Source organism: Rhinatrema bivittatum, chromosome 5, assembly GCF_901001135.1.
Source record: "Rhinatrema bivittatum chromosome 5, aRhiBiv1.1, whole genome shotgun sequence".
NCBI classification, from domain to species: Eukaryota; Metazoa; Chordata; class Amphibia; order Gymnophiona; family Rhinatrematidae; genus Rhinatrema; species Rhinatrema bivittatum.
Window position 1 is genome coordinate 73,649,559 of NC_042619.1, and position 27,735 is coordinate 73,677,293.

The 27,735-nt window shown below is 43.0% G+C and overlaps 1 long non-coding RNA gene across 1 annotated transcript; it reads left to right on the forward strand.

Annotated features, from left to right (window-relative positions):
* The first annotated feature begins 1,691 nt into the window (after window positions 1-1,691).
* LOC115092015 lies at window positions 1,692-26,876 on the forward strand. The gene is made up of 3 exons (XR_003856880.1): window positions 1,692-1,759; window positions 22,855-23,033; window positions 24,632-26,876. It is a non-coding gene; the product is annotated as an uncharacterized LOC115092015 (long non-coding RNA).
* Window positions 26,877-27,735: the final 859 nt, after the last annotated feature.

Consider the following 27,735-nt stretch of genomic DNA (forward strand, 5'->3'; position numbering starts at 1 on the left):
AGGATGGAATGCTTTCTCCTAATGCAAATTAGCAAGTATTTCAATCTTAGCCAATACAGGATGTGACGCTATGCTATATGGGTCAGACCAGCCTATTTCCCTTATAAATATAAATTTGAAGATACTCTAGCCAACAGATTGGGTTTGGTGGCTCCGTTATTGATACATGGGGATCAATATGGGTTTGTACCGGACAATGTCTGCAGAGTTCTAAACTTTATGTGGTGGGTAACAAAGCAAAATATTCCAGCGGTTATTCTGGTGGTGGACACAAAAAGGCCTTTGACAGGGTCAATTGGTCTTTCCTATTCCGGGTTATGGAAAGGATTCAGTTGGGCTCTAAATTTATCACATGGATAAAAAAGCTATACATGGGTCCGTGGGTAAACCTCAAGATATATGAGGGATCCACAGAAGCTTTTGAAGTTAAGAGGGGGACCCACCAGGATTGTCCAATGTTTCCCTTACTTTTTATTCTGTCACTGGAACCCTTTGCTGAATGGATACATAGGGAGGAAAGAAAAAGAGGTATACAAATAGGTGAGACTAGTTATAAAATGATTCTATTCACTGATGGCCTTCTGTTTACTTTGTAGTCTCTGGAAGAGTCTCTAAAGATGCTGTTAGGTGAAATGCATGGTTATGGTTTAGTTTTGGGGTTCAAGGTAAATGAGGACAAGTCGGAGATTTTGAACATCTCTTCCTCCATGGACTGTATTCACAGCTTGAAAATCCAGCTGCCCTTCAGAGTGGCTAAGGAATGGGTGAAATATCTTGGGGTGTGTATTGGTCCAGAGGGGGATCAGTTGTTTAATCTGAATTATGGCGCTCTGATAAAAAATATATACAGTGATCTATATAAGTAAGAATGGAAGGAGTTATCATGGCTAGGCCGGATATCCAACTTGAAAATGAATGTCTTGCCACGACTAAGTTATCTGTTCCAATAAGTGTTCCTGATCATCTTTTAAAGTTGTGGCAGAAAATGATTTTCAGTTTCATTTGAATATCTCTGAGAGTGGCGAAGAGGGTGCTCTTCCAATCTAAACTTAGGGGTCGTTTAAGGGTGCCCAGTTTGGAATGGTACTTTGCGGCTTCCCAATTGAGAGTGATTATTGACTACCACAGACTTGGAGGAGTCAAACCAAGGGTACAAACAGAATGAAGTTGGGCAGGAAAATTTACCCTGGAATTGAGAGTTTGGAAGGGAGGTGATTTGGTGATGAAAGATTTATCATCTTGTTCCTGTGTGACATTAGGTGTGTGGAAAAAGTGGATATCGATATTAACAGGGGAGTATAATTTTTATTATTGCTCATCATTTTACTTAATAGAGAGTTCCCACTGCACAATAACATGGCCAGTTGTTCACGTTGGGAGGCATTGGGGATAACCAGACTAAAGCAAGTTTAGGGGGATCAAGGCACGGTTCCTATCTCAGAATTGCAGGATAGATACTCGATTGGGTGCAGAGATAAATACTCTTTTATCCAGCAGTTGCACTTTGTGAATCAGAAGAGAGTCGTGATTGATCTTAAAAAAGGCAAGACATTGTTTGAAAGCCTCTGCGATCAGGCAGATAAACTACGTAGACCAGTCTCCAAAATTTATAGCATGCTTAATATAGATTTAAAGGTCAAGCCTGCTCATATTAGAGCTTGGGAAAGGGATCTGGGTGAACCATTAGAGGAAGCTGGGTGGGTCAGTGCTTTATAGCCATGAAGAAGTGCTTCATATCCTCCACCTTACTGGAAAATGGGTATAAAATACTTTTTAGACGATATTTCTCCACAGACAAATTGCATAGGATGTTCTCAGGAGTGAATGAGGTGTGCTGGAGGAAATGTGGAGAGAGGGGCACAATATGGTGGGGCTGCCCTGAGGTAAAGAAGATGTGGGATGGGATTTCTCTTCTCATTTGTATCTGTGATACAAGATCCTAAACTGTTTATACTTGGGATTCCTGATCAAATACTGTCTGAATTGCAGTATAAACTGTTGATGTAAGTGGTGCTAGCCACTAAATGTGAGCTGGCAAACAAGTGGCACAATAAAGGGTACCATGTCTATCATTCATTAAGGGCAGGCTAAACAGAATATACTAAGTGGGGAAACTGACAGCTATTAAACATGATTTTTTGATCAGGTTCAAAAAAGATTTGGAATCCCTATAATTGAGTGACTGAAAACCAGCTGGGATATCGAGCCTTAGTTTCTTTTTTTAATTGTTTTTACTTATTTCTTACTTACTTTTTATCTCATATGGCCTTATGTTTGATTGCCATTTTGTATTTTTATATATATTTGTTATGTTCCACAAGCTTTTGCTCTGTACTAATTTAAGATAGGGGCGTATGAAAGATCTTGTGGGGTATGATGTTTTAGCAAGCTCTTGTATAATGGTCTTCTCACAGATTGGGAGGGCATGGGGGGAGGAGGGTGAAGGGGGATTTAAAGAAGTAGTTCCAACTCAGTTAAGTGTAGCAGTGACTTTGTTTAGTGAGGTTTAGCTAGTCCTCATTGAGTGGATGTTTTATATGTTACTTTATGCGGTTACCTTTGTATTATTGTGCTTGGCCACTTGTTAATCATATTGGTTTTAATTAATAAAAAATTTAATGAGAAAAAAATAAATAAATCGTGCATTAGAAAGTGTGCAGATCTTTGCATGCAAAAATAAAATATGTACACAACTCCTTTTCAAATATACTTTTCTGCCTGCAAAAATGAGGCATTCCAAGGCTGTTTAGAGTTGGGGCAGAGTTCGTATTTATGCAGGTTTTCAATTTTAGAAAGTATGCATATAAATCCATATACACAAGTTACGTCATGCCTGAGCAGATGTAGCTTTGTGCGGTGGAGTTTGCCATGTACTTTCTGAGAATGTGTGCTTTTCCTGTCTGTCTAGATGACCAGATGTTGATCCGCAAAAACTGGGGCAATAATTTAGTTTTTCTTGATGTTTCTGATCACTAAATTTGATTATGGATCACAATCTAAAAAAGGCTTAGTCTCAGTATATTTTTTCTAAAGTCTTAAGGCACTATATAAAATGCTGAAGTAATAATAATAATGGCATATTTGATTAGAGCTCTTTCTTTATGGATCATGATACTAGCCATACAAAAACTGTCCTATTTTTTGCTGTCCAGAGAAGAGCGTATTAGTTAGATTCATATGGTATTTTCTAATCCTGTCTTAAGGCGGATATGCCATCTATATTACTATATACTAATTTATTTGTTTTTTATGCAGCATTTGCTCTTCATCAATAAGGACCATATTCATATATATATATATAGCATTTCAGCAGTCTATAACCTTTCTCTTCCTTGTCAATTAATATTGTCTGTTTCTCCATTGTATAGGTAGGTTAGTAGACAGTAGATACTGGCACACAGGCATATGCCAAGATCTAAAATATCCACACGCACAGTCCCAAAGTGGCATAATGGACTCTTGTTTGTAAACTTAAAAACAGCAAATAAACTTGGATAAATGTATACGCAGGACCACTTTTTTTCTGTTGGCAAAAAGGGCAGCTGCCTTGGGCACTGAGCATACACAGATCTGCTTCCTGCTCTAATCCCTCTCCTCCCAGGCAGAATGGAGGGAACAGGAGAGGAGGGTTGAGCCAACAGTAGATGGAGCACAAAGCCACTCTGCTGCTTAATCCAGCCCCTTTTCGCCTATCATTCAGGGACAGACAAGGAAGGGTTGAGCCTGGAGCAGTCACTCAGATAAAAAAAAAGCTCCACTCTGCTCCCTAATCTAGCCTCACCTCTCCTCTTCTTCTTTACTCCCCTCCTGGCTACAGGGAACAGGAAGGGAGGGGTGAAGTTAGAGTGGACAGCAGTGCAAAGAAGAATTCAGTTTTGTCTACATATTTCTGTTTCAAATTTGTGGGCAATTATTTTGTTATGCATGCATGCGTGATTGAAGTGAAGCATTCTGGTAGCATGTGGGTTCTGTGTAGGGATTGTTGCAGCCCAGCTTGCTCTGTTTTCCCAGTAGGAGGTATATGGATGCTTTAAGGCCCAATGGAATATTTGTAGTGTTGCCTTTTCATAGGTAGGAATGTTGCTGGGTGGGCTCTGGGAGTTAATGCTGTTTTGGTATCGCAGATTTGCTATACGAGTTGTGAATGACATATTTTCAGAGTTGTGTGTTCCTTTACAAAGTGTCTGGTAGTAGTAGGATTGTGTGTCATTGTCACTGAGGTGTCAATTTAATTTGAATTTATTTCTATAGTAATTATTAAAGAGAAACATTATCCTCCTTCCCAGCCAGTCATTTTAGAAATTATCTTCAAGTAATGCAGTATAGATTTCTTTCAAATTATAAATGTAGATATTTCTTGATTTTTTTTTTTTTGCAGTCTGTCCCTAAAAATAAAAGATGACACATTCATCAAATATTGTGACATGATTTCTGAAACATATTTGTATTTTATATATATATATATATATATATATATATATATATATATATATATGCACTTTTTTCTGTTGGCAAAAAGGGCAGCTGCCTTGGGCACTGAGCATACACAGATCTGTCTCAATGAGTATTGGCCAGTGCCTCTGCTTCCTGCTCCAGCCCCTCTCTTCCCAGGCAGTATATATATTATATTAAACACAAAGGGGCGGATTTTAAGAGCCCTGCTCGCCTAAATCCGGGCGGATTTAGGCGAGCAGGGCCCTGCGCGCCGGTAAGCCTATTTTACATAGGCCTACCGGCGTGCGCAGAGCCCCGGGACTCGCGTAAGTCCCAGGGTTTTCGGAGGGGGCGTGTCGGGGGGCGCGTCGGGGGCGGGCCCGAACCGCGCAGCGTTTTCGGGTCGTGTCGGGAGTGTTCCGGGGGCGGGCCTGGGGGCGTGGCTACGGCCCGGGGCGGGTCCGGGGGCGTGGCCGCGCCCTCAGGACCCACCCCCAGATCGCGTCCCGGTGCGCTAGCGGCCCGCTGGCGCGCGGGGATTTATGCCTCCCTCTGGGAGGCGTAAATCCCCCAACAAAGGTAAGGGGGGGGTTTAGACAGGGCCGGGCGGGTGGGTTAGGTAGGGGAAGGGAGGGGAAGGTGAGGGGAGGGCAAAAGAAAGTTCCCTCCGAGGCCGCTCCGATTTCGGAGCGGCCTCGGAGGGAACGGGGGTAGGCTGCGCGGCTCGGCGCGCGCCGGCTATACAGAATTCATAGCCTTGCACGCGCCGATCCAGGATTTTAGTGGATACGCGCGGCTCCGCGCGTATCTACTAAAATCCAGCGTACTTTTGCTTGCGCCTGATGCGCCAGCAAAAGTACGCCTATTCGCGTTTTTTGAAAATCTACCCCAAAGTTTAATATTTAAAAGTATGAAGTCCAATTTATTGTGTCTTTACAGGATTTTTCTGGGAAGAGCTGTAATAGAGTCATAATTATTGATGAGTTTAATTATCAAAATCTCATGGTGGGCCTGAAAATTAGTTGGTGGCCAGTGGGGGATGGGAGACAAGGCTGAAGGTTCAACTTAGTAGTACCCCAGTAGTACCCCCAGTAGAACCCCAGCTAGTCAGGTTTTCATGATCTCTGCAATGAATATGCCTGAGATAAATTTGCATACAATGGAGGCAATGCATGCAAATCTATCTTTTCCACATTCATTGTGTATAGCTTGAAAAAAACTGACTGGCTGGGGGTCCTCCAGGACAGGTTTGTGAACTACTAATCTAGGGTGGTTTCTACCTTTGTACCAGCCTTGCCCATAGAGCAAGGCCCTTAACACTGTGCTTGTGGCTGCACAGGCTGAACGGAAGAAGACATCTCATTCCCCATTGCATGGGCCCGCACAGGCCAGAAGAAGGCAGAGGTGAGGAGGTGGGCGTGCATTGGCTTCCATGGGTCAGAATAAGGAGGCCGCATGCAGCTGCCCCTCGCCCATCAGCTGGAGCAGAGGAGGAAAGGTGCAGCAGTGGGCCAGCAGCAGCATATTAATGGGGAGGGGGGAGAAGGAGAAGGGTGATGGGGGTCGAGGAAGAAAGGGAAGGTGGCAGTCAATAGTCTTGTTTTTAGAGCAGAGGGCTGAGAGCTAGGGAAGCCAAGGTTCTACTCCCTCTTCTCCCACTTATGCATCTTGTGATCTGGGCAAGCCATTTAACCCTCTTTTGCTTCAGACATAAACTGAGATACTTATTTATTCATTTTTTTTTTCCCATAGACATTGGATGGGAAAAAAAACTTTAGTAAATCAGGTCCTTAGATTGTAAGCCCACTGGGGCAAAAAAAACTACCCACTGTGCCTGATTGAAACGTACCTTAAGCTTGGATTTGGAAAGGCGAGTAATTAAATCTAAAATACAAATATGGAAAAAAAATAATAAAAGGGGTCCTTACACAAAAGTTTGCTCAGGACCTCTTAAGTGATTAAAGCAGTCCTGCATATACAATAAATATTTACTGTGCATCCCTTTATTTTATCTATAATTTATTTTGCAGTAGCAACAATAAAACTTGTGAAATGGCTATTTTCACACTGTAGTTGCTTCCTCAGTCTCCTTAATGCTATTGCCTTCACTGTATGACCTTTAAATAGAAAACCACAGTCATTGCCAAGTGAGAAAATCCATGCCCAAGAGTCATCTTTCCCTGAAGCTAATGTTGGCTTACTTCTTTTCAATGTAGCATGTTTTTTGGTATGTTTGTCTTCATGAAGAATGTGTTTACAACAGAACTATTTATTTTTACTTATCAAGAGGCCATATTGGTAAAAAGGCCTCCTAAAAAAAAAAAAAAGGCAAACAGAATTATAGACTTGATCTAATAAATACATCATTTTTCAATTTTCTAACCTTCTGCTAGTTTCTGAATTTAAAGGAGTTGATGTTTACAAAGATCACTGCAACTTGACCTACTTATATTTTCCTACTCCAAGAATAGCACATTCTAGGCCTGTTGCCACCTAAGGGTAGCAGGACTCGCAGCTGTTCAAGAGATTACTCGGCCTCATACTTTGATGGCGTCCTTCACTGAAGAAACTATGCAAGATGTCTTTTACAGTAGCTTTCCAGAAGCTAGTTACGGTAGAAAAAGCAGCACTACCACAGAGGAAGGGCAGAGTAAACAGCACACACACATATAGATAAATGGCAACAAAAATGTATGGCAAATAATATACTGGGCAATAACAATTAACAGCAAAGACTTTAATCAAAGGTCCTTACACAGGAGTATTATGCACAACTGATGTGTGCGTATGTAAAATAAAAAGGCTTTGCTGTTAATTGTTATTGCCCAGTATATTATTTGCCACACATTATTATTGTTGCTAGAAAAAGCACTGCAACATTTTAAAGAACTGCTTTAACAGTGAAATAACATTCTGACATTTCCAGTATAATCAGTTAAAAAAATAGTGGATATTTCTTTGCAATTGTTTTCCAACTTATCTTCACAATTGTTCTAGTTAATATGTAGCATGATCATATTTTTTTTTCTCTTTCTCTGCTCTATTTGTCCTTATTTGGATGCACACTCGCATTATTATATTTGAAATTTACTTTAATTCATGAATTATTATAAAACCCCACCTATGGGAGGAATCACATACATAACTCTATGTCTCAGTTGTGTGATTTAAAATGGGCATGCATAGCACACCCACATAACCAAAAGTTCTCCTAGGGGTGGAGAGGAGAAGTTGAAGCAGAAAATAAAAGTAACAAAATAAAATAAACCCACAATATTCCAGGTTTGCATTATGCATTCTTCAACATAAAAATAAGATAAACCATAAAAATAAGGAATCTTCTGTTCCCGAAGGATGTTTAAAGTAGGAGCTGCAGGTACCAATGTGTTTGGTTCCCTGCTTTCCACCTGCAATACCTCCCCCTATTCAACATGCTCCACCTCCTGGCCACTGAGCAGTCCGTGGGATGGCCCAGATTGTTCCTGTATATCAAACATTTTTTTCAGCATGAAGACAAGCTACCCCCAGGGGACTGAGTACTTTCACACAAGCTCAGCATTCTTGGTGATTACCTAGAACCAGGTTCGAAATCCTGTTCCATGATATGAATCCTCACCTATGGGAAAAACAACATACATTACTCTACCCTCAGCTATGTGATTTATAATGTGGCATATGTAGCAAGCCCACACAACTAAAGGTTCTCCTAGAGATGGGCAGGAGAGGCTACAGCAGAAAATAAACATAATATAAAATAAACATAATGAAGTAAAATTTAAGACCAGCGCGTAGGTGCACATGTGCACGCGTTTGCTGATGTGCACACATGGACGCAGTGATTTTATAACATATGTTCATATATGCGTGTATACGCATGCGCGTTATAAAATTGGCTATATGCGTGTACATGTGCACATGATTTTATATTGATGTGCACATATGGCGACTTGAGCACGTAAGTGGGAGGAATTTTAGTAGCTACGTGTGCCGACACAATTTCCTGTTTTCCCAGTTTGGTCCCAGTTTGGTCCAGTAAAGGAGAGGACTTCCTGAACCTCCTAGCTAACTTGCCTCCCTTTTACCCTATTAGCTCTGAGCCTTAAAATACTGGTGACTAGTCTAGTTTTTTTTGTTACACGACTTACACATCGCCCATCGCAGAAGTAAAGTTACATGGTAGGGGACCCTGGCACGTGCTTATGCGCATAAACACTTACGCGCAGAGTTTATGGTGCAGTTGCAGCCCACCCACTCCCCGCCCCTTTTGTTGAAAAAAAATATTATGCAAATATCGGGAGATACGTGTGAACTGGGCGGGTTTTAAAATCCACTCTGCTTGCACCACAACAAGTCATGCACATATCATCCAGGCTTTGGTGTGTATGTAATAGTTTTAAAATCTACCAGAATATTACTATTATAAGTAACATAAGCAAAATCAGTGCATGCACATTTACATAACACAATTAGATTCTTAAACACTATAAGAAACAAAAGCAGATGGCATTATAATTAAAAAATAATGTATTAGCATTGAAAAATTAAGAAAATTGCTTTTCATAATTTATAACAGAAAACCACTAATCCCACCTTATAACTCAATTCAGTTCACTCCAAGTAAGTTTTAAAAATGGGTTTTCAAACTTCCCACCTAAATTCTGACCAAAATATTAAGCATAAGTTCTCAGTTTAATCTCATGTGATTGATGAATACTTCAGATAAACTTCTCTGCAGTCCAGATGGTTGATAAAGCAGTTTCTGATCTTTGGGGAAGTCCGCCATTGTTTCCAGCACTTCTTGTGGACCCAGGAACAGCTTGACTCACGGAAATTATGTCTGAACCCTCACAAAAGAAATAATACTCCCCCTCTATTCTAAATGAAGTCACATCAAATCTTCTGAAACTAAATTTACTTAACACTAAATGGATGTAAGCACTATGCTAATACTGTTCAAATAACTTGAAAATAAACAAACCAAAGCTTATCCAAGAAAATCACCTTGATTACTCTTGCTAAAAAAAACAAACTCACAACAAAAGGCTATGGGGCGGATTTTAAAAGTACCCACTCCTGCACACGCCAAGCCTATTTTGCATAGGCCCGGTGACGCGCGCAAGCCTTTGGACGCACGTATGTCCTGGGGCTTGAAAAAAGGGGCGGGGAGAGGACGGGGCAGTCTGGGACGGTTGGTGGGCGGGATGGGGGGCGGGGCCGGAGCCTCCAGGCAAAGCGGCCATTTGCCGCTGTGCCCGGGATCGTGGGCTGGCTGTCGGCCGGTTCGCACAACCTACGCCTGCCCAGAGGCAGGCACAACTTATAAAATAAAGGTAGCGGGGATTTAGGTTGGGCTGGGGAGCGGGTTAGATAGGGGAAGGGAGGGGAAGGTGGGGGGAAGCCGAAGGAAAGTTCCCTCCAATTTCGGAGCGGCCTCTGAGGGAACGGGGAAAGCCATCGGGGCTCCCCTAGGGCTCAGCGCACGCAAGGTGCACAAGTGTGCACCCCTTTGTGTCTGCCAACCCCAGATTTTATAACATGCGCGCGGCTGCGCGCGCATGTTATAAAATCGGGCATAGATTTTAAAATCTGGCCCTATGCTTGTCTCTGTTGCCTGAATAGGAGAGCAACAAAAAACATCTTTAATTTTTTTTCTTAGTCTGCATCCAAGCTGCAGGTAAACATCTCATCTCATGGCTATCTATTTATCTCCCTTTAAAAAAAAGCAGCCACCTTTTATATTTATTTTAAAAGTCTCATTAATATCTAACCCTTTGGTTTTTATTGGCTATTAGGAATGAATATGTAATGTATCATTTCCCTAAGTGCTGCTGCAAGATATATCATTCATCTATTCAAATATAAATAAGTATTTTGTAGGCTGACCAAAAAAAGTTAATCATAATAAATTCTAGTATCCCCCCTTTCCAGTAACATCCACTTAGTGTCACTGTTGTTCAGTGGATGGCTTTGCCTATATGATCACATACTTAATTTGTATTGTAAGACATCAGTTTTCCCCACTTATTAACTTATAAGATTACACTTTTTTAAACAAACATCTGCTGGTTTCAACCCTTAGGCATTTCTTGTTTGTTTTTTTTAAGAATATTTTTATTCCAGAGACAGCAATCAAAGTAACAATATCAGAATCCAGCCAAGAATAAAACAATACAATAAAGTCCATGTCTCTCGGATTTTACATAATTTCCCATAATAACTTATAAAACCCCTTATCTACCACCCCATATACTAGCCCACGCATTTACATGCTGGTCCTTAGGCATGTCTTCTGTGAATGACAATCAAAAGTACTGCAAAGAATTATTTACATATCATCATTTGTCCTTTGAATTTAAGAATTGCTGGCAGATGGAGAAATATTTAGTTTAATGGCTTCTTCAAGCCACTCATACATTAGTTTTTGGTTATTTCCCTCTTGGAACTGGTTTTTTTTTCTGTTCTCATAATTCCTAACTATGGAAAACAGTTCAGCAGAACACTAAGGGGTAGATCTTAAAAGCCCTGCCCGCGCCGGTGGCCTATTTTGCATAGGCCACCGGCGCGGGCAAAGCCCCGGGACGTGCGTAAGTCCCGGGGCTTCGTAAAAGGGGTGGGAGGGGGCGTGTCCGGGGGCGGTATGAGGTGGGTCCGGGGGCATGGCAATGGTTCGGGGGTGGGCCGGGAGGGCGGTCCCGAGTCCCCGGCACTGCTGCCTGTGCCGGGGGATGCCGAGGCAGCGCGCACAAGTTACGCCTGCCTCAAGTAGGCGTAACTTGTACAGCAAAGGTAGGGGGGGATTTAGGTAGGGCTGGGGGGTGGGTTAGATAGGGGAAGGGAGGGGAAGGTGGGGGAATGCAGAAGGAAAGTTCCCTCCGAGGCCGCTCCGATTTCGGAGCGGCCTCGGAGGGAACGGAGGCAGGCTGCACGGCTCGGCGTGCACAGGCTGCCGATTTTGCACAGCCTTGCACGCGCTGACCCCGGATTTTATAAGATACGTGCGGCTACGTACGTATCTTATAAAATCCAGCATACTTTTGTTTGCGCCAATTGCGTGAACAAAAGTACGCGCGCGCATACTTTTTAAAGATCTACCTCAGCGCCTAATCGTGGGCCCCCCCCCCCCCCCGCCACCTCCCAGGAAGGAGCCAAGCCAGGAAGCTCCCCACCACCTCCCAGCAAGGAGTCGAAAGTTCACAACTGCACCCAGTTGTCCTAATACCTTGAAACATGACTGAAGTCAAGTCAGCAGAAATAGTGACGTTGAACCCCCAAAGGCTCGGGCAACCCGTTCAGAGCCCCCGCTGCAACTAGAACAAGCCCCAATTTACAATCAACAATGGAAGGGCGGACGGGAGGGAAGCGGCCATGGCAGCGATCGGGCACAAATGGTGAATTGAGCACCGTTGCTGCCAGGAAAACACTCCTGACTCCACCTACTCCCTAGCACCCTAGCGCCATGAGAGCCAATGGGCTCGCAACTACCAGGTTTAAACAATAACTAAAGGAGCACAACCCGGCTCAGCTTACCTCCCCCCCCCCCCCCCAACTAACAGCGGGCGCACATTTCTGAGGCTGGCTGGCCCCCCCTCCTATTAGGATAAGCCTCCCTTTTAGATGGTCTGTTCGGTGTGCACCTGACACCATATTACTTCTGTCGAGCAGGCACAAGGCCGATTCGACCTCCCAAACTTAAGTCTTTACTTCGTTAGGCATAAATTTTAACCATGTAAATATTGAAATAAAAAGTAGAACTATTGTTCAAAATATAAATCGCTGTTTCAGCTTAATTAAGCACCGGCAAAACATATTTAAAATGCCGAGGTCTACTTTATCAGTTAGTATCGGGGACTGCCTTAATTAAAAAAAATATATACACATAGATTCTAATCATGCTTATTTAAAAAATAAACAACAAAAACGGGCATGAATTTGAATTTAAAGATTGATACTTACAATATAGTTTATAGCAGCAGTACACCAGCTGCCATTCAGGTACACTGGATCTCTGCAGATTATTGAATTCCTGCCAAAACAATGCTGAATTTATACTCTCTACAGACATTTAAGAGTTCTTTTTTTTTTTTTAAGTATAGTTTTATTTCCTCTCACCCCTATGTCTACAAACTAAAAATAGAAAAAATAAGAATAGAATTTAATTTAGAAGGATGTACTAAAAATAATTTACTAAAAATGATATACTAAAAAATAATTTACAAGATAGCATTGATTGTAAAAAGGACAGACCACATAGAAAAGGGCTAAGGTTCTGCTTATAAGGGCAAGGTAAAAAAGTAGACATAGTTGCAAAAATTGTTGCATGCTGTTAATCATAGTATCACCCTTAGGGCCAGATTTTAAAAGGGTTACGCACATAAGGTACGCGCATAACCCTTCTAAAACGGCCCTGCGCGCGCCGAGCCTATTTTGCATAGGCTTCCGGCGCGCGCAAAGCCCCGGGACAAGCGTAAGTCCCGGGACTTTCTTGGGGTGGGCGTGTCGGGGGCGTGACGTGATCGGCGCATCATCCGGGGGCATGTCTGGGGGCGTGACGCGGTCGGCACGTCATCCGGGGGGTGGTGCCATGGGTGTGGTTTCGGCCCGAGGGCATTCCGGGGTGTGGCTGCGGCCTCCGGACCAGCCCCTGGACCGGAACATGGTGCGCGGCAGCTGGCCCAGCGCGCGCAAAGTTACGCCTGCTTCGACACGCCTGCTTCGACTAATTCACCTGTTACCACCCCAGTACCATGGTCCAACCACTCCCTCATCAACGTCCTCCTCGCCATGAACACCCCCCTCCAGCACCCCTCAGGCAGACCAAAACTATATCCTTCCATAAACCATGCTCACCAGAGGACCTGACCACAGCATTTGACAAAGCATCTACTAACCTTGACCTTTCCAACCCAGAATCTGCGCTACTCTCCTGGAACAATCTCACTACTACTATAGCTAATGACATCTGCCCCATGCTCCACAAACATATTCCCCTCACACTAACAGCAAAAAAACCATGGTACACTGCAGAACTAAAAAGGATAAAAAACGACCTCAGATCCAAGGAACATACTTGGCGTAAACAACCATCACTTACCCACAAAGCAGTGTATAAAAACACCTTGCACACTTACAGACAAACCACCCAGCAAGCTAAGCGAGACTATTTCTCTGCCAGAATCCACGACTACCAATTCAACCCACAGGCCCTTTTCTCATACGTCACAGAGCTCACAGATTCCACGCATCACACTATCACTGAAGATAATGCCAAGGGTAAATGCGAAGAACTAGTTCTGTTCTTCAAAAACAAAATAACCAACTTACTATTATGCTTCCCCACAAACCCCACCCCGATCACTCCACTCACCAATAACAACAAGGCCACCCTCGCATCCTTCGACCTCACAACCACTAAGGAGATCAAATCCATCCTAAAAAAGATTAAACCAGCTATACACACCTCTGACACAATTCCGACGAAAGCTCTCCTAGCTATTCCCACCACCATTGCCAAACACCTTACTGACATAATCAACTGCTCACTTTCCTTCGGAAAAGTCCCAGACCCCTTCAAGCTTGCAATCGTTAAACCCCTCCTCAAGAAACCCTCCCTTGACCCCTCCAACCCAGCTAACTACCATCCAATCTCCACCTGCCTTTCATATCCAAAATACTGGAAAAGGTCATTAACACACAACTCACAAACTTCCTAGAAGACCACTGTATCCTACATCCATCTCAATTTGGATTCTGTAAAGCCAGAAACACTGAAAATCTCCTATTAGCCATCACTGACACCATCCTTAAAGGCATGGACCGTGGTAAATCATATCTTCTTGCCCTCTTAGACATCTCAGCAGCCTTCGACACAGTCAACCACCAATTTCTGATCTCCCGCCTAGCAGAGATAGGCATCTCTGACACACTCCTGCTATGGTTCACCTCCTACCTCAAACATAGAAAATACGTAGTAAAAATTGAAAACAATGAATCCTCACATATCCCACTCACTCAAGGCGTCCCCCAAGGTTCCTCTTTATCCTCCACCCTCTTCAACATTTATCTCCTGCCTCTCTGCCACCTCCTTTCTGACCTCGGCCTGCAGTTTTTCCTATATGCAGATGATGTCCAAATTCTCATCCCCATAGCAAAGTCCCTCAACAAATCCCTGCAGTTCTGGGACTCCTTCCTTGCGTCCATCAATGCCCTGCTATCCAACCTTCAACTCACACTAAACACCTCAAAAACTGAAATCCTCTTAATTTCTAATCAACATGACCTTATCTCCCAAACTACCTCCTTCAACTCATCCATTAATAACACCACCCTGCTCTCCGTCAGAAACCTAGGTGTCGCTCTAGACCAACATCTCAATTTCAAACCCCACATCAACACGCTCCTAAAAGGGAGTTTCTTTAAACTTAACATTCTTAAAAAGCTTAAACCCCTCCTGTATGCCCAAGACTTCCGCCTAGTATTCCAGACCACTCTCCTATCTAAACTTGATTACTGTAACTCCCTCTTCCTGGGCCTTCCTGCATCCACCATAAAACCCTTACAAATCCTGCAGAATGCCATGGCCAGAATTTTAACTAACACACGTAAAAGGGACCATATCACCCCCCTGCTAATGAACTTGCACTGGCTGCCCATTCACCTCCGTATTCAATACAAAACCCTCACCATTCTACACAACACCCTGTACAAACACAACCACTCCTGGCTTGAGGAAATGCCGCGTTTCCGCACCTCCACCTGCCCATCCAGAACCTCCCTAGCAGGTACCCTTCATTGCCCAACACTCAAAACCTCACACCATACCATCACAAGGCAAAGGGCTTTCTCCATCGCTGGCCCCACCCTCTGGAACTCTCTACCCACCAGCCTACGTCTAGAGCCTTCCCTCTGTAACTTCAAAAAAGGGCTCAAAACATGGCTTTTCAAACAGGCCTACCCCAACTCGAACCAAACCTAGCCCAACCCTTACCCTCCCTACTCCCTCATTCAGCTTTCCGCCCCCTACCCGTTATTCCTCCGCAGTCCCCTGGCTTCCTTCACATCGTGTATTCGAACTCTGCATCCACATAAGACAGTGTATAGTATAAGACTGCGTTCACTTATCCATGGCTACTTTGTAATTTTAAGACTGTATATATTGTAATTTTCTTTGCTTATACCTACATATTTTTTGCTTATACCCATTTATTTTGTAACCACTTATAGATATTATGTTCCCTACTTCTTACAATATAATTGTTTCTCTAATTTTCCTCGCTAACTCTTCTCCCTCTTTTCTCTCCCTCTCTTTTTTTCTAGCCTTCTCCCCTTCCCCCCTCCCTGTTCATTGTAATTTCTCCAACTTTATTGTTAATTGTAAACCGGCATGATGTTCCACACGAATGTCGGTGTATCAAACCTCACAAATAAATAAATAAATAAATAAATAAATAAATAAATAAATAATTTAATGCCCAGTGGTGCCTGTGAGATGTCAAACTATTTAGGTCCAGCTTGAGTGGGTCAGCTGTAAGTACAGCAAGCCCCTTAGTTCTACGCTCTTATAAACAAATAGGTCTTTTTGAAAGAGTTATGGCACTCAATAGACCTAATATCAGCTGGTAAAGAGTTCCATAAAACTGGACCTGCAATTGAAAAAGCCCTCTCTCGAGTTAATTTCTGATGTGCCGACTTTTTGTAGGGAACTTCCAGCAAAGCCATCCCCTCAGACCTAAGAGTTCAAGTAGGTTTGCATATTAAAAAAGAAAAAGTGGGATCCAAAATGGCCGCACGTTGAATGCAGGAGCGGAGCGTTTTCTTGCAGTGTGGCTTAAAACGTTTTTCCTAACGCTAAACCTATGCCTTCGAAACGGAAAGGGAAGATAAGGGTTTACCCTTTCACTCCCCTACCAGCGCTAGCTATGCAGCAAGAAATTACCCAATACCTTAATTCACCAGGAACACTTCCAGGAGTCGAGGAACCCTTGGCGCAGGGGCTGGAGAGAGAAGCCTCTGCACTGGAAGAGACTACCCTGAGTCCAGATCCTAGACCAGCTTCGATGCGAACTTCAGCCCCGGTGTTTCGACCCGACTCGTTCTGTGAGGGAACACCTTCCGGGACATGTGCAGCGAATACATCTCTATCCGCAGCCTTACAGGCTTCGACATCTTTAGCGGAGGCCCCGACTACACAAACTAGCGTGGAGCTAGCAACTGCGGGCTTGGGAGAAGGGGCAGCTGGGGTAAGTAACTTTGGAAGTGGCCTGCAGCGAACATAAGAAACTACCCTAGAAATTAAGCCCCTAATGATCCCCGACCGGCCTGAAGTCATCACTAATGCTGCGATATGGGACTTGTTGGTGGGGGTTGCAACTTCGATGAATACTTTGAGTAAGAAAGTTGAACTTTTAGCCTTACAGAATAATCAAACTGCTACCGAGTTACAAAGGAAAGTTGAAAATATATCTATTAAAGTTTCAACACTGGAAGTGAAGGAACATGAAAATGAAAAATTTAAGGCAGCTGTGGTGAAAAATAAAGAATTTTTGGCCAGAAGAGTAGAAACTCTTGAAAATGCCTCTCGCTCCTTAAATATAAGGATCCTAAATTTCCCTAGAATATTGGGTGAAACCCCTTATCTTTCCTTTAAAAGATTTCTTCGAGAGATCCTATGTTTTGAAGAAGAGAATTTACCTTCGATTAACAAATGTTATTTTTTGCCAAGAACTGCTACAACATCTAATAGAATTAATCTTCAAGAAAATTTAACAGAAATTTTAGAAAGTTCAACAATGGAGGTCTTGGACAGAGCAACTCTACTGGTTTCTTTAATTTCATCGGCAGATGTTCAAGTTAATATGAAAAACTATTTTAGGAAATTTCCAACTTCCTTTTTAAATGAAAATATAAAAATCTTTCCAGATCTCTCCTCTTTTACCCAAGAACGCCATAGAGCTTTTTTAGCTTTATGACAAGAAGTAATTTCTTTAGGTTTCACCTTCATGTTAAAATTTCCTTGCAAATGTCGGGTAAAGAGGGGGTCTGAGATATATATATTTTTCACTGTGGATCAACTAAAATCCTTCATTCAATCAAAAACTCCCACAACTTCTTCCATAAATACAGAATAAATGTACCTGGTCGTGCATATTTTGTTGTTAAATTAATTGTTAATTTTGAATATCTCTCTTAGTATATCTTTGGATCGGACTGAACTTAACTATATTGATTTATGGACTTTAATGGAAGTCTTGATTTATAATAATAATTTGTTTAATTTTAATTTCAATGTATGACCTATTATCCTGATTTCCATTTTGATTTCTGTAATTGCAAAATATTACTTTTTTGTAATTTAAAAAATTTGACAAATAAAGAATTAAAAAAAAAGAAAAAGTACTGACCCAGCAATCTGGATCATCATGGATAAGCTGATGTATCAAAGAGGCCAATTTAAACTGGACCCTGCACTCGATAGGAAGCCAGCGTATTGAAGACAGAATTGGCAATATATGATCCCATAGAGGAGCAGCAGTGAGGACCCGGGCAGTATTGAATAAATACGAGTTGCAAAGGGCATCAGATGTTTGCTGGCAAAGGGGCAAAAAGGCAAGGGGTGGACGGGGAGAAATAGAAAGAAAGGGAGGGTTGGTGGAGGCAAGGAATAAGAAATATGGAGAGACAGAAAAAAAGAGAAATTAAAAGGTTATTGGATGATATGGAGACCGGAGAAATAAGAGAAGAAGGTAGAGGGGATGGGAGACAAAGAAAAGGAATAGAAGGGTTAGGTGAAAGAGCTGAAAGATATAAGAAATAATATGGAGAAGCGAGAAGAGAAAAGGAACAGAAGGGTTAGGTGAAAGAGCTGAAAGATATACAAAATAATATGGAGAAGGGTTAGGTGAAAGAGCTGAAAGATATACGAAATAATATGGAGAAGCGAGAAGAGAAAAGGAATAGAAGGGTAAGGTGAAAGAGCTGAAAGATATATGAAATAATATGGAGAAGGGTTAGGTGAAAGAGCTGAAAGATATAAGAAATAATATGGAGAAGCGAGAAGAGAAAAGGAACAAAAGGGTTAGGTGAAAGAGCTGAAAGATATAAGAAATAACATGGAGAAGCGAGAAGAGAAAAGGAACAGAAGGGTTAGGTGAAAGAGCTGAAAGATATAAGAAATAATACGGAGAAGCGAGAAGAGAAAAGGAACAGAAGGGTTAGGTGAAAGAGCTGAAAGATATAAGAAATAATACGAAGAAGCGAGAAGAGAAAAGGAACAGAAGGGTTAGGTGAAAGAGCTGAAAGATATAAGAAATAACACGGAGAAGCGAGAAGAGAAAAGGAACAGAAGGGTTAGGTGAAAGAGCTGAAAGATATAAGAAATAATACAGAGAAGCGAGAAGAGAAAAGGAACAGAAGGGTTAGGTGAAAGAGCTGAAAGATATAAGAAATTTATTTATTTATTTAGAAACTTTTATATACCGGTATTTGTGGGGACATCATACCGGTTCACATAGTAACTGAAAGATTGGAAAATACATTGCAACAGGGGAATGTAACTGGGCGGGGGAAGAACAGAAAGGCAGTAGGAAGGATAGGAGAACAAGAAGGTAATAACCAAAACAATTTACAATGAAAGTCTCCTTAATAAGGAGGTTACCTGAAAGGGGACTGCGAGGGGGAGTGGAAGGAGTTATTCTGTGTAAGCATGGTTGAACAGGAGAGTTTTTAATTTCTTTTTGAATTTAAATGCACAGGGTTCAAGTCGCATGTGGACAGGTAGTGTATTCCAGAGAACGGGCCCGGCAATAGAGATGGCACGGTCTCGGGTGGAGGAGAGATGTGCCTGTTTCAAGGATTGAACGTGTAGGGTGCCTTTGTTGGTAGATCTGGTGGCTCGGGTGGACAGGGGGGCAGTGAAAGGGAGGTCGAGCCAGTTGGAGTTGTGGGTGTAAATGGACTTGTGAATTATGGTCAGAGTTTTGTAGTGTATACGGGACATTATGGGGAGCCAATGTAAATCCTTGAGGATGGGGGTAATATGGTCATGTTTGCGTGTGTTTGTAATGAGTCTTGCAGTAGCATTTTGCAGAAGTTGAAGGGGTTTGATAGAAGACAATGGGAGCCCTAAGAGGAGGGCATTACAGTAATCTAGTTTGGAGGTGAGGGTAGCTTGGATCACTGTGCGGAGGTCATGGGCGTAGAGCAGGGGTCTGAGTTTCTTTAGTACATTTAGCTTGAAGAAGCCAGTTTTGAGGATGGAGTTGATGTGAGGTTTCATACTTAGGTTGGGATCAAGAAGGACTCCGAGGTCTCTAACGGAGGGTTGAGCTGTGAGGAGGTTAAGTTTAGGGTCGTTAGGTAGGAGGTCAGGGGGGTGCGAGGAGATGTGAAGGAGTTCCGTTTTGTTGGTGTTGAGAGCAAGCTGAAGGTTGGTGAGGAGGGCGTTGATGGCAGCAAGGCACTTTTCCCAGTGCTCGAGGGCGTCAGATATGGAGTTGTGAATGGGAATGATGATCTGTACATCATCAGCATAAAGGTAGAATTTGAGTTTAAGGTCAGTGAGGAGGTGGCAGAGGGGAGTGAGGTAAATGTTGAATAGGGTAGATGAGAGTGATGAGCCTTGCGGGACTCCTTGTTGTAGGGGGTATGAGGCAGATAGGTTGTTTCCAATTTTCACAGAGAACTTTCTGTTAGAGAGATAGGATTTGAACCAAGCAAGAGCTATTCCTGAGATGCCGATGCTTTCTAGCCGTGTCAGGAGGTGGTGGTGGCTGATGGTGTCAAAGGCCGCTGAGATGTCAAGAAGGGCGAGGAGGTAACTGTGGCCTTGTCCCAGACCTCTGAGGAGATAGTCAGTGAGGGAGAGCAGTAAGGATTCGGTGTTGAAGTGCTTCCTGAATCCAAATTGGGAGACATGGAGAATATCATGGTTTTCTAGGTAGTCCATGAGTTGTGAATTTACCACCTTTTCCATAAGTTTGGAGATAAAAGGGAGATTGGAAATGGGGCGGAAGTTGGAAGGATCTTTGGGGTCTAGAGAGGGTTTCTTGAGGAGGGGGTTTGACAACAGCGTGTTTGAGGGAATCTGGGACTATCCCGTGGGTGATGGAGCAGTTGATAATCTCAGCTATGGTGCTGGATATGCTGTTGGGAATGGCTATTAGCGCTTTGGTGGGAATGGTGTCGTTGGGATGAGAGGCAGGTTTAAGTTTTCGGAGGAGGCCTGTAATTTCTTTAGAGGAGGTAAGATCCATTGTGGCCATTGAAGGTTGGGACAGGGAGGGGATCAAGGGTGGGTTAGTAGGGGGGGACGGGTTGGTGGGGGAAAATCTGGAGAGAAGGTTGGAGATTTTGTTTTTGAAATAATTGGCCAGTTCTTCACATTTGGCCACGGCCTCGGAATCTGGGATAGTGGGGAGGACAGGGGTGGTGAGGCTGGCGACGTAGGAGAAAAGAACTTTGGGGTTGAAATTATAGTCATGAATTTTTTTACCATAAAAGTCTCGCTTGTGTTTGAGAGTAGACTGCCTATATGTGTGTAAGGCTGTTTTGTAGATGGAGGAATGTTGCGGGGTTGGGTCCTTACGCCATTTTCTTTCTTTTTGTCTGAGATTGGCTTTTAGGGTTTTTAGTTCCTAGGTGTACCATGGCTTATAGGGTTTTGCTGCGGTGTTTATGATACGTTCGGTGATTGGGCATAATTTGTTGGCAATGTCTTCTGTGAGGCTATGCCAGGATGCTAGGGCTGTGTCTGGGTCTGAGCAGATAAGCCTTGGTAGGGATGAGGCTAGTGCATCGGTTAGTTCGTCGCTAGGGCAGGTTATTCTGGAAATGATGGTGGTTTGAGCAGAATGGTTAATATGGAGAAGCGAGAAGAAAAACATTGGCAATGAAGAGTAGAGAGATGGAAATTGAGAAGGGAAAGATGAAGAGAAAGTGGGAGAAAGCAGGAGAAAAATGGAGCTCAAGTCCCTAGATAGGCGACAGCACTAAAGTAGAAAACAACGCAGGATGGGGGATACTGTCTGCCCTCCTCCTGCGTACCCAGCACACCCACACACTCCCTGGAAAAAAAGTCAGAAGAAACATCGCTTCACAGTTTTCACTTCTGCACATTTTTTCTTTCACTAATACATCTAAAAGAAAAAGTCTCGTCACCTCCCTTTATTGATTTAGCTTTTTTTCTTCTCCTCCATTTGCCACATCCAGCTCTCCCTGTCTTATAGAACTTAAGTGCCATATTGAGGGGAGCAGGAGGTTGGTTCCCAACGCAGGAAACTACACGAGACGTGCGAAACTTCACATGCATGCAACAGGTCTCATCTGCTGGGGAGGGAGATCTCTCTGCATCCAAAATAAATGAATGCCTGTTCACAATGGATTTGCAAGGCTTGATAAATGAGGCCTAATATATTCTGTCACTCTATAGATCACCAGACAACAGATGCTAGGGCAGCAGTGCAGAGAGCTTGTTCCCAGGAGTATTCTGCTGAATCTGTTTGCTGCACTTATTCAGTCAAAGGCATGATTGGATCATAAGGGAATTCACAGCTACCAAGCCTCATTATTTGGTAGTCAAGGGTCACTGAAGGAGGTAATAAGGTACTCTTGGTAGAGTGCACAGTTTAACCTGCGGTTGTATGCACATTTTTCGTGCACAAACTTTCTGGCAATGCAGCAAGGAGTTTTGTGTCCAAACAAATGTACACATAACAATGTGCACACAAGTTAGCGCCCTCTAGTGCAAATCCCATGCTAATGATGACATCGGTTATTATCCTCCAGTGGAGGGAGATGCCTCCACTTACCTCCTTTTTTTTGTTTTAGTGCTGGAAACTTCACTCCTGGTCTAAGGTGGAGTAAAGTTTCCAGGGCTAATGTTATTCTACGGGTGGGAGCTGGAGTACCGCTGCTGGTACTTGTAGTCGAGATTTTACGTGCAAAAAACATGCTTTGTGCACAATAAAACTCAGTGCACGTTTTTTTTAACCTGTACAGAAAAAAAATGTAGCTCCTTTGTATTGTGGCATTTAAGAAAAAGCATAGAGACACAAAAATGGGCACATAAACCCGAGCTGAAATGCGCACTCAGCCTTTGGCAGGAAAAAAAAGGGTCTCTCGGACTTATGATATATGTGCATAAAAAAACAAGCACCCTTATGTGCATAAAAGTCTTTTACACACAGAAAACAGGGACTAGTTAATATAAAGAAACTGACATACGGGCTTTTTGCACTTTTGTTAGATCAGTTCTTACATCCAATCTCCTTAAACCTTCCATAGCTCTTTGCTTTCCGAAGTGGAAACTTGAAGGTAATCTCTGCTCATGACAGCGTGGCTCAGCTCCAGGTGCAAGAGATGTAGAAAAGATGCAAGGTGTTGGCTGATCAAGAACATTAGCTTAAGAAGGGTTTCTTTGTAATTTAGGAATGTCTTTAATCCACTTTCATAATGGATCTGTTGACGAATGACTACTGGTGCCGCCGTGCTGCACAAGATCTGCCAATGCCTGTATGTCCTGCGACAACCAGGGACCCAGACAGCAAAGCTAAGACTAACTACAACACAGCATAGCGGATGGGTCCTTCCAGCTCTACTTTTCACAGGTTAGAAGGCAAGTTTTAAGTTGCCCACTTTGGTGCAAATTCTGAAGTTTGACCTGTGCACTTTGCACCCAACTTTCAAAGGGAAAGTATGCCAGGCTTTCCCTTTGAAAATTGCAGTGGGTACAAAGTCCTTATGAAATTTCGGCAGAATTTTGGTGGAAAATAATGCGCAGAGATCTGAAACTTCAAGCTACGAGTGTTATTTTCAGAACCCGCCCTAAGGAATGCCTCCCCTGAGTCTATCTGAAAGTTACCCACGCTATGAAACCCCACCCACCCTTTTCTCCAGATTGAGACAGGGCAGTTTTCACAGCCAGTTTACCCCAAATAAATCACTTTTTACTTGGGTAAACTTTGAAAATTGCTCTCCCCATAAACTTTTAATATGTTTGCCCAAGGAATTGACTTTACTAATCTAAAAAAGCTTTCATCTTTAAACACTTGTTAGCCTTGTAAAAGCATCATCTCTCCTTGAGTACTTTACGAGATGAGAGAGGAGAGGTGATGAAGAGCTGCAGAGTGGAGACACTTGAATGTGAATAAAAGCAGCTTGAACTGAATGCAGAAGCAGATGGGAAGCCAAGAGGGGTTATATGGTCATAGCAATGAAGGCAGAAGATAAATCAGGCAGCTGACATTTGGATAGACAAAAGTGCTGAGGGATGCTTCAATGGGAATCCTGCAAGGAGCAAATTGCAATAGACTAAGTCAGGGGTGGCCAACTCCTGTCTTCAAAAGAAAAACAGACCAGGTTTTTAAGATATCCACAATGAATATGCATGAGAGATTTGCATACACAATGGAAGGAGTGCATGCAAACCTTTCTCATGCATATTCATTGTGGATATCCTGAAAACCTGGCCTGTTTGTCTTTCAAAGATAGGAGCTGGCCACCTCTGGACTAAGTGGAAGGTGAGGAGGGAGTGGATATGATTTCTCATGGTGAGCTGAGAGAGGAAGAGACAGATTTGAGAAATGTTAGAGAGAAGGAGGTGACATGATTTTGCAATGCTTTGGATGTGTGCAGAGAAGAGGAGAGAGAGGTGTCAAAGACAACTGGGAGTTTACAGGCTGAGGGGACCAGGAGGATATTAGTGTTACCCACAGACACACAGAAAAGAGGGCAGGAGGAAGTGGGCATGGGGGAAAACAAGAGTTCTGTCATGGCCATGGTAAGCTTTGTTACAGTTGAGTTTCTTTTTTTGTTGTTGTTGTTGTTGTACAAATACAATATTCCCTTCCCACTCGCTAAAATGTTACTGCAAGTTTTGAAAAAGTTCATACGCTGCATTTGTTTTTCCCACATCTCACTTAGTTCTCCAGTAAGTTGAAATATTATTGCTGAGTTTACTTTCAGCAATTAATCACACACAACCCTTTCATTTCCAAATGCTTGATATGTTATGTTCGTTTCTCATTACTCCTCAGTTTGATGTGATCCATCAAAAATATTAAAAATTAGATGGCAGAAAGAAGTGTCAAATTTATATCGCTTGCCAGTTTCTTTTCTCAGTTTAAAAGCTATGTTCACAGGTGCCTCTCCACTGCCAGCACCAGTTACACACGCAGACTAACTTTCTCCTTTCTATTTCCTCCAGGTCTCTTCACCACACAGGGATTAACTATTGCGTACAGGAGAGCAAGAGACTGGTTCCCAGTATGGTCTTCCTCAATGCACGGGAGACTTGGCATATGTGCAGTCATTCCCAGTTTCATCTTCTGGGGGAAAGCAACTCTGCGGAGAGTATAAATGAGAAAGCCTGTTCACAACTTCTTTTCGTTCAGTGTTCCCATTTTGTAAAACGGTCTGATTTAAGCTGCCACGGCTGAAGTAGATCACTCAGCCAGGAAGATGATACATGCCACACCAGGCCAGTTTGGTCCTTAGATTAGCCAGTTTTGACTTTTTGCTGACTCATATATTCCGCTCATGAAGGAGACGCACACCAGCTACAGCAGTTTGGACCATTTATTGGGGGTGTTGTGCTTGATTTCTCTGTGAAAGGGCTGACAGATACATTCCGAGTTATTAATAGGATACAGACTTCTATAACGTACAGCAAGGAAACTCCTGGGCCATCTGTAGTCCAATTAATCAAAGGGCTAGGACCATGCTGACATTTTCTTGCAAATTTACATGTCTGTAAACATTTGTGAAAAGGTTTGGGATATTATTACAGGACAGCACTAGTGAGAGAGGCGACTGGTTCTGAAGCAGGTAATGCCTGAGAACTCTGACATTGTACGTGGTCGAAGAGACAGCTTCTGAGCAGCATGAAACAGAGTAAATTAGAGCACATAATGAAAAGGGAGTCCTAATAAGGAGCAGCACATAACAGCTGCTAGTCTATAAAAAGGGACCTCTTGAAATAGAAAGTGCTTTCTCTAGCCGTGTATCTAAGTGTCCTTAGCAAGAGACTCAAGCTTATACATTCTGAATGTATGATTTACACCTATCCCTGTCATTTAAACCTATCAAGGCTGTGGAATGGTCCATTCCACGGGTTACCTGCTGAGCTCAGAAAATGTGCTGTGCCTTTTGAAAACCAGCAGAGTTTAGCGGTTTGTACATATACTATGGACACTTGTAAAGTTAATCAACTTCAAGCAAACAGATAGCCAACTTGCTGACCACAGTTCTAAATAGTCAAATAATAACGAACCCTCTGAATAGGTTAATGGCTGAAGATTTTGACTAAAATATCCTTTCTGGTCAGAGAGATATGAGAGATACTAAAAAGGCAGTCCTACATCCACAGTCCTCTGATGTCTTAGGTTAGCAGTAGCAGCACACATGCATGGTCATCAAAGGTCTCAGGATGCAAAGCCACTGCACACATGCACAGTTATCTAATGTCTCAGGATGTACAGTAGCGGCACACATGCATATTTCTCATATGCCTCAGATCATGCAGAAGCAGCACGGATGCATGGTAATCAGATGTTGCAGGACCTGCAGCACTAGTGGAGTGCAGAAATAGCCTGAGTAGGGCAGTGAAGCAGGGTTCAAATCCCACTGCCATTCCTTGTGACCTTGATCAAGTCACTTTACCCTCCATTGCCTCAGATACAAATTTAGATCGTAAGCCTTCTGGGGATACGGAAATACCTACAGTACCTGAATGTAATCTGCTCTGAAGCGCCGAAAGATAGAATATAAATCAATGATATAAAATAAAAAATAAATATTAGATATGAAACTGCAGTAGCAGTATACATGGTCCTCAGATTTCTCAGGACCTGCTCAGTTCATAAGCATCCCTGCCAACAGCATTTTCCTAGTCACCCAAAAGCAAGTGCATTGCTGTAACAATCACAGACACAGATACAGATAATAGCATTGAAAGGGGAGCTAACAGTAGCACAGGCATTGGAGCCACAGCACATTAGTTAGCCAGGGGCATATGCATAAGAGTAGACAGATGAAGCAAAAAATCACGTGTTTGTACAATGGTGAATTCAGAGGCACCCTTAAAAAAAAAATGGCAGGGGGGCAACTGACATCCAGTACTGGCATGGACATAAGCATGCACATGCCTCATCATGCAAGACAGCTGGTCCACCAGTCAATAAGCAAGCACAAAGTGACATCAAAGCACAGGGAGAAGTGGAAGCTGACCCTTGTAGCAAGTACAAATTCACAAACAAGCAAACACACACATTCACATTGTAACTGGTCAAATGTTTCCAACGCATAAGAACATCTCTCTTTTTAATAAATAGACAAGCAGGATTTTCTTAGTTTCTCCCTCACATTCCTTTCGTATGGGCCGATTCAGTACAGCGTGCTCCGACGGAGCACACTGTTAACCCGCCATTGGACGCACGTTTTTGGCGCGCTAGCCTTACACCATATTCAGTAAGGGGCCAAAAACGCGCGTCCAACCCCCTGAACCTAATAGCGCCCGCAACATGCAAATGCATGTTGATGGCCCTATTAGGTATTCCCGCACGATTCAGAAAACAAAATGTGCAGCCAAGCCACACGTTTTGCTTTCAGAAATTAGTGCCTACCCAAAGGTAGGCGTTAATTTCTCCGGGCACCGGGAAAGTGCACAGAAAAGCACCTCCGACTTAATATCATGGCGATATTAAGTCGGAGGTCCCAAAAGTTTCCCAAAGTTAAAAAAAAAAAAAAATTGAAGTCGGCCCGCGGTTGTCGGGTCAAAAACCAGACGCTCAATTTTGCCGGCGTACGGTTTCCGAGCCTATGGCTGTCAGCGGGCTCAAGAACAGACGCCGGCAAAATTGAGCGTCGGCTGTCAAACCCACTGACAGCCGCCGCTCCGGTCCAAAAGGAGGCACTAGGGATGCACTAGTGTCCCTAGCGCCTCCTTTTGCCTGTTTTTACCGCCGGGCCTCATTTGAATAGAGAATCGCGCGCACAGGAGAGTGGCCTGTGCGCTCTCCCACGGACTTTACTGTATCGGCCCGATAGTGGTTTATATTTGTTACCAATTCAAACTCCTTTATATTTGCTACCCTTATCCCTGCTGTATTTTCTTTTTTAACAAAAAAAATAAAGGATGGTGCTTGCAGTGATGGGGAAAATGTGAAAGCACCATGACTAGGTGCTACTACTGCTGCCTCTATTATCAATCAGGTTATAATGATAAAGTGATGTACCAATGTACCCCTGCATCCTGTTTTTAATTTTTTAATTCTGAAATCATGGTTAATTGAGAGAGGGACTTCTAGTGGG